Source organism: Hippocampus zosterae, chromosome 8, assembly GCF_025434085.1.
Source record: "Hippocampus zosterae strain Florida chromosome 8, ASM2543408v3, whole genome shotgun sequence".
Lineage (NCBI taxonomy): Eukaryota > Metazoa > Chordata > Actinopteri > Syngnathiformes > Syngnathidae > Hippocampus > Hippocampus zosterae.
The window spans coordinates 26,111,634-26,124,520 of record NC_067458.1 but is presented as its reverse complement, the minus strand read 5'-3'; the positions used below and the strand labels follow the sequence as shown (position 1 = coordinate 26,124,520).

At 47.1% G+C, this 12,887-nt stretch overlaps 1 protein-coding gene across 2 annotated transcripts in view; it reads right to left on the bottom strand.

The window, feature by feature from the left end:
• LOC127606032 (RNA-binding protein FXR1-like) overlaps window positions 1-12,887 on the bottom strand; it is a 31,153-nt gene that overhangs the window by 16,266 nt on the left and 2,000 nt on the right. The gene's annotated exons all lie outside the window — the stretch shown is intronic.

Sequence of the window (12,887 nt, the reverse complement as noted above, 5' to 3'; positions counted from 1 at the left end):
TAGGCCACAGGACAATTAATAATGGAGGAGGGCGAGGGGTTGGAATGGGGGGGTTGCATTTTTTGAGTGGGAAATAGCCACTATTTGGAGTTTGTCAGCTGAAGGAAATATTGAGGTACATTGCACACTGCTGTTGACAAAGTGTTATCAAGTTTCAAAAACACACACAAAAAAAGAAAGACCAACAAGGCCTCCAAAATGAAATGATTTTATTTTTATGAACCGAATATTTGTTAACAATCTACAGCAGGGGTGTCCAAACTTTTTGCCAAGGGGGCCAGATTTTATGTGGTAAAATGTCGGGGGGCCGACCTTGGCTGACATTCTTTACATTGAACAACAATATTGTTCAACAAATTTTAGTAAGCCAGTCTGTTTCACATTTCCATTTTTATTTTAATTTCAACAATCTTAAGAATTTCTTTTGGTTCATTTGAAACAGGAATTTGAAATGTGACATATCAGTCAATATAAACACGGAGTGATGCCCTCTAGTGTCTAAATGCTATTACTCATTTAGTGAATGCTATTACTCATTTAGCCACTAGAGGGAAGCAGTACTCTATGAAACATCACTCACCAGTCGACGAGACCTCAGTCAATGCAACACGTGTTCCATTGCGCCCAACCTGCGGGCCAGATGGCACTGATTTCATGACAGGGGCCAAGGGCCGGATGAAATTCGACCGCGGGCCGGATTTGGCCCCCGGGCCGGACTTTGGACATGCCTGATCTACAGGATAAATGTTACTTTGTTCCTCTCTGAAGGTACGTGTGGGCAAGACCGCTTCGAAACAATCTTGCCGCTTCCTTTGCTCGTTCAAAATGTTCTCTTTTCAAGACAACATGCGTTTTTTTGTGAATTTGCTCAAATTAGGTAAAAAAAAGGACTATCTGGGATTTTTGCTGCATGGATCCAAATGTGATGAAATGACCCCATTCGAATGGAATAATGAGCAAACATCATCCGGGCATCCATTATTCACGTCGTCCCTTCTTTGCGGCGTCAAATCACCAGCGCGGCGCGCAAATCGACATCATGTCATTTGCTGCTAATTCAAGCCACAGATCAGAAGCGCATTGAGCCGACGACTCGGTTTGTTCTCCTCCCGCAACGTGCTGAATTCCACTCTCCAATTGGGAATGCATTCGAGATGTAATTGAAAATTAGTGTTACCCCCCCCCTTCCCCCAACCCCCTAAATAAATGGGGTAATTGATCAAGGCCTTATTGTTCCCGCATGACACCTCCAGGGCTTGTTTGTAACAAGGTGGCGTCAGCACCAAGAGGCTTTTTTTTCCGAAGCGCTCCGGCTTGCTTTGTGACTAATTGTGGCCGGCCGTCTTTTGCGATGAATCGCGCGATTGGGCTAAAAGAGCTTTCGGGCTCAATGCAGCCAAGCTGCCAGCGATGCTCTCACCATTATCAAAGAAACTCTTGATCTTTTCAAAAGCGGGAAATGGATTTTTTTTTCCCCCTCTCTCCCAAACCCTTGTTCAATCAAACGCAGTTTTTTTTTTTTTGGCAGGAGGGGAGGAGGGGGGTTGAGTAATTTGCAATGCGTCCATTAGTTCTTCATTAAAGCAAGATTAAATTGCACCTCAAATCACATCAGCCTTTGCTGGAGTAAAGGGTGACAGTTTGAGGGCCCAAACTAATTACTAGTGCCCATGAATGAGAGAAGTGAAAACAGGGGCTGTTTTAACATGAGATAGTGTGGCCTGTCATTATTTTCCCGACTAATTCCACTCTGCCCGCTCTCGTAATGAGAGCAGAACGTCCCTCACATCTCTCTCACCTGCTTTCTCTCCATCTGCACCAGCTCCAAACGTATAATTTCGATCGCACTCGCAGTATCTATTCATTAGGCTTTTTTTTTTTTTTTTTTTTTTTAAACGAGACCTGCTACAAGTGCCAAATCTGTAATGCTGAAAATTAGCATTTTGAGAGGAAAACGCAGAGACAAAAGTTGCTTTGAGGGAGGACAACAAAGAAGTTTTAGTCATCTCTATCGCGGATAGTACGTTCACGGTCCCGCCATCTTGCCAATTTTCGGGCGGCTTTTTGGGCAATATATTCTTGACCACTAGAGGGCGACACAATTTCCTCTAAAATGGCGTAAATCCTAAAAAAAAGAAGAACGAAGAACAAAAACATGCTTTTTTTGGGTAATCCTGCTTTAAAACAATACAGATAGTATATTCATTTTATAATCTACATCTTTGGGAATAATTTTCGATGTACAGTGTGCGATGATAAGTTTGTCTGTTTGGAGTTTAAAAAAAAAAGTGATTGTTTACAGCAGTGTAAACGCATCAAATTTACCGTTGCACTGTGCTGTCCAATATTTTTGTGTTGTCCACCGCTCTTGCCCGTTCTCATTATACGTTTGAATGTGTTTGGGTTAGTTGTATGTTAATTTTTTTTTTTTAAGTGCCATAAATGCTATCAAAACATGCCGAAGGAGTACTTCTTTATATTACAGATTTTGGAAGAGTCTAAAAAAAGCTGAATGTTGAAAATATCGGGGCCATTGTTCAAATATTTTGTTTGCAGCGGGCATGAGTAATTTGGTGGCCAATGATCACGGTTTTCGGACAATAAGCTTTTTTTGCATTGTTTTCGACCGTCCACAGATTTTGCTTATAGGAGGGGTGGTCTAAAACGTTATCTTTGCCACGTGGGGGTATTACTCATTCATTCATTCATCTTCCGAGCCTCTTGATCCTCACTAGGGTCGCGGGGGGTGCTGGAGCCTATCCCAGCTGTCTTTGGGCAGCAGGCGGGGGACACCCTGAATCGGTTGCCAGCCAATCACAGGGCACACAGAGACGAACAACCATCCGCGCTCACACTCACACCTAGGGACAATTTAGAGCGTCCAATCAGCCTGCCACGCATGTTTTTGGAATGTGGGAGGAAACCGGAGCACCCGGAGAAAACCCACGCAGGCCCGGGGAGAACATGTAAACTCCACACAGGGATGCCAGAGCTGGAATCGAACCCGGAACCTCTGCACTGTGAACCCGACGCGCGATGAAACCGGAGCACCCGGAGAAAACCCACGCAGGCCCGGGGAGAACATTCAAACTCCACACAGGGAGGCCGGAGCTGGAATCGAACCCGGAACCTCTGCACTGTGAAGCCGACGCGCGAGGAAACCGGAGCACCCGGAGAAAACCCACACAGGCCCGGGGAGAACATGCAAACTCCACACAGGGAGGCCGGAGCTGGAATCGAACCCGGAACCTCTGCACTGTGAAGCCGACGCGCGAGGAAACCGGAGCACCCGGAGAAAACCCACGCAGGCCCGGGGAGAACATGCAAACTCCACACAGGGAGGCCGGAGCTGGAATCGAACCCGGAACCTCTGCACTGTGAAGCCGACGCGCGAGGAAACCGGAGCACCCGGAGAAAACCCACGCAGGCCCGGGGAGAACATGCAAACTCCACACAGGGAGGCCGGAGCTGGAATCGAACCCGGAACCTCTGCACTGTGAAGCCGACGCGCGAGGAAACCGGAGCACCCGGAGAAAACCCACGCAGGCCCGGGGAGAACATGCAAACTCCACACAGGGAGGCCGGAGCTGGAATCGAACCCGGAACCTCTGCACTGTGAAGCCGACGCGCGAGGAAACCGGAGCACCCGGAGAAAAGCCACACAGGCCCGGGGAGAACATGCAAACTCCACACAGGGAGGCCGGAGCTGGAATCGAACCCGGAACCTCTGCACTGTGAAGCCGACGCGCGAGGAAACCGGAGCACCCGGAGAAAACCCACGCAGGCCCGGGGAGAACATGCAAACTCCACACAGGGAGGCCGGAGCTGGAATCGAACCCGGAACCTCTGCACTGTGAAGCCGACGCGCGAGGAAACCGGAGCACCCGGAGAAAACCCACGCAGGCCCGGGGAGAACATGCAAACTCCACACAGGGAGGCCGGAGCTGGAATCGAACCCGGAACCTCTGCACTGTGAAGCCGACGCGCTAACCACTGGACTACCGGGCCGCCCGGGGGTATTACCGTCTCATTTTATATGCAGTATATATTGCTCTTATGATTGCTACGCTCCTAGCTAGAAGATCACAAGCATCCTTTGTTTTGAAAATGCACCCAGGTGCAAATATATGAACTTCAGGGAGCTGTCCACTGATCTCGCCGTCTTCTCGGACAGACACCTCTGCGGTGTGGCGTTTTGGTTTGGAGGCTGGTAAGATTAGTTTTGCAGCTGAGAGCAGCCAAGTCCCCCAAACAGGATTTAGCATGTTGTCTCACAGTAGCAGGCCCTGCCCGGGATCACATGGTGCTGATGAGCGCCGGAGCATAATAACACGCTTACGGCAGATCCACTGCGATTTACAGAGAGAGGAGAAGTGCCGAGTACACCATCTTAACGTGTGTGTGCATTTGTTAACAGCGCGCAAAGTTGAGATGTTGGAATCTTTCAATGAGTCAACAATGTCGTAAGGCTTTAACTCGGCGCTCGTGCTAAATCTCCTAATACACATTACAAGCTTTTCAGAGCCGTCAGCTGATTAGCTTCCCTCAAGGCGATTTTTGCCTTCCGTAAAATGTTTTTTTTCCCCCTCTTCAAAATACAGCGCAATTTTCCTTGCGAGGTACAAACTTCCTATCCTTGCAAAAAAAATATACATGCACTAGCACTAATTTTTTTTTTTTAAGCAGAGGAATTGCCCGACCGGTTTCTGCTGAAGTGAGATTTGGCTGCAGAGAGCGCCCGCACTGGTTCCAGAAACTCAAGCCTCAAACCATTCCAGGCTGGGCTTATCCTAAGCTTGTTAGTATGTGTGATGCCGGGACTGATAGGGACCTTCACATTACCATACCGCTGCTGAATTAACTCTCATCTTCGACTGCAAAGGGAGGAAAAAACTGGCCCGCAAGTTTTGCAGTGTGCAGGATATTATGATGACATGCTATAATAAATGTTTATAATCTACTTAGTGGAGGAGCAGGGTTCAAATATGTTTCTATATTCGGCTTAGTAATGCTCCTAAAGATTTTCTGTTCCACCTTCAGGACGGGCAAAAGTAATATGCACACAGCAGTTGGAAAATACAAGAGCTTGCATCAATTTGCCCAACAACATGAGTTAAATGCAGACTCAGAGAGAAAATTTATTTTTTTCAAATCATACAATCATTATAGTTGTGTTTTTAAATTCCATTCAGGCCACAATGCCAATACATGTAGCTACGTGTATTTCCTACCACTGTGTCGATCGATCGTCATTCCCTTTTTTTTTTTTTGGCAGTCGCTTTAACTTCTGTGATCAATGTTTTCTCATTATTTTAAATATAATTTATTCGATCACTAAAATAAAGAACATCCACTTTTATCCTGTACGGTAAGAAATATCCCAAAACAAGCAAATGTCTACCATTAAAAAATCCCATGCACAAAACTCACCCTTTTTTCACCTTGTATCACTATTTATTCGTGCTCGGTCTGCACCGAGGCACCTCATCGACAATAATTCATGACACGTGTCACGCCGCCAATGCTGTAAGAAGGCTAACTTCAAAATCAACCTTAGGCAACCAAATTATTTGGTTACCAAATAAAATGCGGACATACGAGGTCAAGCGAAACGAAAGTGCAGTCCAAAATCCAACTTAATGACGCTGGCACCGTATTCTACCTTCCGGCGCCTATTAGCAACAGCGGCGGCCATCGCGTCGGGTTACTTTTCAGCGGTAGTTTATCAGACAAAAATGAGTTCACACGTTGACGCGGACAACTTGCCACAGTTGCTGTTCTGACTGAGGACTTTTTGAACAAATCAGACTTACTGAAATGTGTTGTTCGAGCCGGCCAAATCGAGTTTGGTGGTTGTGACGTCACGTCGCCAAAAAGCGGTGCGTTTGAGAACTCGGACATTGCGGCACTTATCTCGGCATGCTCATGACGACCACTCAACAGCAACACTCGACAATAAAAATCAATCATAACACTGTTTAATCAAAAGATTTCCCCCCCCTGTCTCCACTCACTCTCCTGGCGCTCTCTTCAAAAAAAGTGGAACGAGTTTGATCGAAAAAGTGGGAAACAGGGCACATTTCAACCATTATGTTTTATCGCGAGACCGTGTTACGGGAGCATGAAAAAAAGACATTGGCCCGGATGTTAATAATGGATGCCGGCAAATTAGTATACCATGTTATACACGGCTATAGAGGAAAAAAGTACGTTTTACGGTTGATTTGGTGGATGAAACACTGGGGCGTTTTTTACCATATGCGCCTTCATGCCTTGTGTATAGTTTTATAGCAAAACACAAACAAATGAAAGAATGTGGCCCGATTATAGCAGTAGCTTGTTTTATTGTGATGAATTGTAATTTGGTGTCAGGGAGTACAGCAAGGGGTGAATGGGATTTGTCAATCTGTCTTTATTTTTTTTTTTTTTGCCATTCCCCAACATTTATTGCTTGAGCTCAGACTCCCCCCCCCCCCCCCCCCTCTCTTTCTGTGTTGACACATATACATATCACACAGCGGGATTAGCATGACACTCACTGTAACAAACCTCTCTTTTGAGGATTGGGGGGGTGGGGGCAGCCTATTCTATAGTGGAGGTGCCCAGCCAGAAAATAGCATACTTAGACAACAATGGCGTGGTAAGTACCTTAGCAAGGATCAGCGCTGGCAGAGTGAAACACATTACAAAACAATGGCTGACTGCCTGCCCGCTTGGCTGCCTGTCAACGACGGGAGCTGCCATGAGCCGCCGCGCTGATGTTTGGCGAGGGTGAGACACAACATCATCTCACTTTCAACGTAAACGCTGGCGCAAAAGACCGGTCACAGTGCGTCTAATCCCGCCTGGAGACAACCATCCTCCTTTGAAAAGTGTGACGCGTGATGTTGTACCATAACAGGGGGACGTGCGCCTCCATGCAAAATGGGAAGGAGAAGTGATAAGAATGGACTTACATTGAGAAGTGTCGTTCCGTTTGACTCAAGCCTGTGATGTGCTTTTCAGTTGACGCTTCGCTGAGGTTCTTGTGACGGTTTTGACGTTGGGACGTTTCTCAAATCAGAATTGAATTTGTCAAATCCACACGGGGGCGGCCCGGTAGTCCTGCGGTTAGCACGTCGGCTTCACAGTGCAGAGGTACCGGGTTCGATTCCAGCTCCGGCCTCCCTGTGTGGAGTTTGCATGTTCTCCCCGGGCCTGCGTGGGTTTTCTCCGGGTGCTCCGGTTTCCTCCCACATTCCAAAAACATGCATGGCAGGCTGATTGGACGCTCTAAATTGTCCCTAGGTGCGAGTGTGAGTGCGAATGGTTGTTCGTCTCTGTGTGCTCTGCGATTGGCTGGCAACCGATTCAGGGTGTCCCCCGCCTACTGCCCGGAGACGGCTGGGATAGGCCCCAGCACCCCCCGCGACCCTAGTGAGGATCAAGCGGCTCGGAAGATGAATGAATGAATGACTTTGGAGCCAGCCAATCCTCCATCGAGAGTCTCCAGTTGGTCCATAATGCTGCCGCTCGTCTCTTGACTGGTACTCGTCGGAGGGAGCAAATCGCGACTCCTCGGGGCCTCCCTTCACTGGCTCTCGAAGCATTTTAAGATCCTCTTCGCCAAATGCTGGGCAAGCCCCCTCTCCTCGCTGCCCGTCTTGAAAACTCGTCTTCAAACTCATTTTTATTCTTTGGCATTGGACTCCGTCCGCATGAGACTTGACTTTTAGTCGGACTGTTTTTTGCGCTACCACCCGTCTATGTTCTCAATGGATTGTTTCTTTGTCGTCCGAATTATTTTCTCTCCATGTAAAGCGCTTTGGATACCGCAGCGGTTGTTTTCAAATGCTCGAGAAATGCAGTTATTTCGTTTAAAATGGCGCATTTTACAATCCACTATTTTGATCCGATCCAAATAAGCAAGTCCAAAAGTCTGATTTGGCCATTAACGAGTCCATATATTTAACGCCAGTTAACCGAGGACAAGGGGCCCGTAAATGGAAGGCGGGGGGGGGGGGGGGGGGGCGTTACTAATGCTATCAGAGCAAACGTGTTAGCATCTCCTGGAAATCTGTCCCAAATCCTCGACGTTGCCCCTGTTCCCTTTTAATGCAAAACCAAATGAGCTTGCGGCGTAATAAGAAGCTTCCCAGAATTAGTTTTCATTTGCAGAAAATTGCAAGGCAAAAAAAAAAAACCCCGACTTTTATCTATGAATTTCACTCCCTGTATAAGCAAAGGAAAATAAGGCCTTCCCTCCCTCCGACATTATTCGGATGACGTTCCATCAGTAGCAGCGGCGAGAAATAACATTGTGCAAATTCTATGCATGTTAATGATAAATAGAAATCCACCTGCTCACAGATAAAATGAGTTTAATTTCACCCCGGCCGCCCCCCCCCACCCCGCGCCACCACCAAACCCACGCCGGTGCGCCTGCTTGGCCTTTTAGAAATTACTTATGCACAGCTATTATTAAAATAGGGGAGCGAGCAAATGAGAAAGAAGCGCTATCTCTGGAGGGAGAGTGGCTGGCTTTAAGACTGCCGCCGCCGCTGCTGCTCGTGCAGCAAAGGCGCTCGCTCGGCTTCACACAGTCAGCGTTTCTTGCTCGTACAAACGTGCACACACACACACACACACACTCAGAGTGCAGCCAAGCCGCACTCCCGCTCAGCTTTTGTGGCAGCTACGACCCTGTGTTTACTAAATTAACCCAAATCCTTTTTTGGAGAGTTTAATAGTGTAATGGAATTTGCAAGCTTTTGGAGAGCATCCCGAGGAGTGTCTATTTACTTGCTAATACTAGCGTAGCATAGGGACAATGCCTGTGTGTGCGTGTGTGTGTGTGTGTGTGAGTGTGTGTGTACGCGCCACAGTGCAATCTGTCGACTTGGATTTCGGAGCGAGACAGAGCGCGTGCACTTGTTTCGTCTGGAATGTTGTTGCGGGAAGAGAAACGTGTTTTGAGTTTAGCACGCGTGTCTTCCTTCACGCTTGTTCGGAGAAGCGGAGGACTTGAAAACGAAATGCTGAAAGCCGAGGGGGGTGCGAGGGAGGGTGGGGGTGAGGGTGGGGAGACAACCACTCATACGCGGTGACTCAAATTTGCATCTGCTTAGATAAGAAAGACAAAAGGTCAAAAGGTCAGGTGTCAAAAGATTTGGTCCAGAGCAGAAGGAGATTTCAAAAAAAATTCTTTTCTGGCCCATGAACGGAATATGATGACAACTTCCAAACTGGAAGTAGGGTCGAATTAAAACCGAACAAGTGCCGATGGTCGAATGAAAAAAAAAATGTAATATAAAAATACATAACTGTCAAGGAAAAGTGTTCAGTGGTCACAAATTAAAATGCAAAGAACAACCACTCCCGATTCGCGACTTCTCCGGCAGCAAGCGGTACAAATGTGTTCAAAAGTCACGGAGCAAAAGCGAAGATGTGATTTGTAAATGCGGGTGAGACCTTGGGATGATGTTTGCCCCCCCCCCCCCGCCCGAAACCGCCGCCTACAAAGAGTCATTTGCGTCACGGGACAATGCGTGCGCAGCCTTGAAGAATAGCAGAGCAGTCAATCAGAACTTCTCCAGTCACCTTTAGGGGTGACTGTTGGGCTTTTTCGTCAATCTTGGCAGTTTGAAGACCAAGCGACGGCGACCGGGATGGGGGGGGGGGGGGGGGCGTGCCGCTGAATGACAGCGGAGGACCTTTAAATTCCTCATTACGGCCTAACACGCAGACAGGACGTGTGATCCGATTCCATTACTCGCTTCCCCTGTATTGTCACGCTCACAGAATTCAATGTAGTCGTCCCCCCATTCATTGAGGAAAATGAAAAACGTCCCCCCCCCCACCCACTTCGTCTCTCACTGGAACGCTGCGCTAACACTAATTTAAAATGTCTCATCTCCTCGCGCATGTTCAACAGTCTGATTGCCTGGACTCTGAAGAGAGAAGCCGACGAGGAGGAATCCCTCTTTATGAAAAGGCCGTCCGGGGGAGGAAGAGGAAGAGGAAGAGGAAGAGGAAGAGGAGGAGGACTCACCCAGGCGAGAATCTGCAGGTTCATCAGAGTCGCTCAAGCAGGGCAGCCGACCGCACAAACCAACGGCGAGAGAGGCCGTCACCTTCCATGACAAAAGGCTCTTTTCTTCTTCTTCTTCTTTCCTTCCCCGACCACATTGACACTTTCAGTTCATTGCGGCAGCGCAAGGTCACCATTTGAATCAAGTCTGTGAAGTGGGCGCTCAGAGGACAGCCATGTCGTTTGCTCTACAGAGCACACAACTTGTTGAATTAGCTCTGACCGACTCCGATTTCCCTGACGAGCAGACAAGGAACGGCGCTGACGGAATGCAAAAGCACGCTGAAGTTCAAATGGGTTTCAAAACTTTATTTAGAACCTTTGCTTCAAGGGGCGTGTTGGGCATTTCGGCCTGTCACATCAACGCGGTGAGCAGGAAAAATGCGTCGCGACAACCCCGAAGCTTTGCGCCAACTGGTGGGGTTTCGTACCTCGTCGACTTTTAGGGTTGATTTTCTAAGTGACATTGTCGTGCAGAGCAACGGAGATTTGCAGGAGAATTAAAAATATTTTGTTCAAACTGCAGAACACAAACTTCCTCTCGGGAAAAAAAAATCTATGACGCATGGTGATTGTGGCGACGAGTTAGCATAGCGGTGTTGCATTTTCCTGACTTAAAAAAACACTCACGCAAGGTTCGCATTAACGTACGCTCTTGTTCTTTATGTCAATTGCCATACAATTAGTTTAAAATTTGGTTTTGCTATTTTCTATATTTTTTTCAACGTTCTTCTTGTCTAGCAGTCTCCTAATTGTAGCTGTGGAGAGCTTTTTTACATGTTGCATATTGGTAAACAACAAAAAGCAACAGCCGTAACCTTATTGACTCGAACAGAATCGTTACAGTTGAAATATTTTCAATCAAGTATATCATAGTATCATACCTTGCGTATAAAAAAATATACGCAAATTAAAATATATATATAACATATTTAACATTTGAATAAATTTAAGCAAAGCATGCTTGATGTCTGTGTGGAAGGAAACTTGAACACCCCCAATTGACTAAGTTACTGGAGCTGTGGCATTATGTTGCACTGCCCTCCAGTGGACAACAGAAGAGATGCATACCCGTCACTATTGGACCGAGGCGGAGTTGTCCGTTAACAACCCGACAGTAACTCCGATTATCTACTGTATAGTTGGCACTTTAAAAAAGATTTTTTTTTAAAAGGACAGACGTACATTACAGTATGTGACAGCAGCAACAATCACAAGAGTGAGCGTTCGGTATTAGACTCGGCGGTTAATCTGCCCGGCGAGATATCGCATAGAACCGCTGTGCCGCATTTCTGATGATGGGCCCAGTAATGATCCACGGGTTGGCAGCTAAGCCTGAAGTAAGCTACTTTTGCCAAGGGTGATACACGGCTGGCCACACACACACACGTCGGTTGCGTGTTTGATTATTGAATCAAATATGTGACACCAAGTGGCTTAAGGCGGCCAGTAAGCCAAGCAAGCCAATTTGGGGGTGACTCAAACGAGATCATGTAAAAAAAAAAGAAAAAAAAAGTTTAAGAAATAATTTTAATATACCGCAGCAAGGATACGCAGAGGAAATGGACAAGAAACCTATTAGCATGGCATTAGCATGACGTCATACGCCAGCACTGCTGTCTGTACTATCTCGTGTTAGCAGTCGTCAAATACGTTTTACTCATACGTTGCCGGTGTGTTCGAAGCGTGAGAATGTTTACTCAAACGAGATCATGTAAAAAATAAGTTTAAGAAATAATTTTAATATACCGCAGCAAGGATACGCAGAGGAAATGGACAAGAAACCCATTAGCATGGCATTAGCATGACGTCATACGTCAGCACTGTTGTCTGTGCCATCTCGTGTTAGCAGTCGACAAATACGTTTTACTCATACGTTGCTGGTGTGTTCGAAGCGTGAGAATGTTTACCAAGTGGTCCGAGAAGTGCTCAATAGTCCGCCCGAAAATACCGCTGCGTTGGAAAGCAGGAACACGCCTGACTGGGAAAATGTGTCCTCGATTCTCAGAATACGACCATTCGATAGCTGAAGCAACAAACAGTAACGATTGAAGGGAAGCGGTTAGTTCCCTAATCGGCCAGTTCCCTTGACTTTTATCGGCGGAAAAGCACAAGTCGTTAAGTGCGTGGCTGTATAAAGAGATTTAAAAAAAAAGTTCCGAGGTGATGTCATTTGCTTGAGGTTAGCTAATCGCGGGAGGGACGCCGCACGTACGTTCAAGAGTGCATTTGGTCGCCACTTGGGACTTCAAACGTCGAAATCCTGACGTGAAAAGGGCCGTCCGCCGCGCACGCCGAGCCGGAAGGCGGCTTCAACAATTCAAGCAACGTTTTCGAGCTCTTGCGAGTCGCTCGAAAAGGTCTTCAAAGAAGTTGCGCCGTCGTGACTCGGGTTTTCACCACTCTTGCACCATCGCGGCCGTTAGAAAGACCGAAAATGAACACCGAAATGGAACGCGGACGCAAAAGTCACACGATTCAAGTAAGACTTTATTGAAACTTACATTTGGGGAGGGGGGGGGGCAAAACAAATGAATGGGCGAACGAACATCGAGACGTGGGTTGACGTGTATAGGCGGAATGCACTACGTAAGGCCATCAATAACGCTCCACGAGATTTGCCGTCTATCCCAGCTGACTTTGGAACGCCCTGAACTGGTCGCCAGCCAGTCATATGAGCAAACGTGGACAAAAACAAACAAAGAATTCCCATTCTTTCATGCAATAAGCTCCTATCGGGGCGCTTCTCAAAAATATGCTCCAGGAATGCGACATGAGAGCACAACGACAAACTTGTTCAAAAAGAAAGTCCGAATGG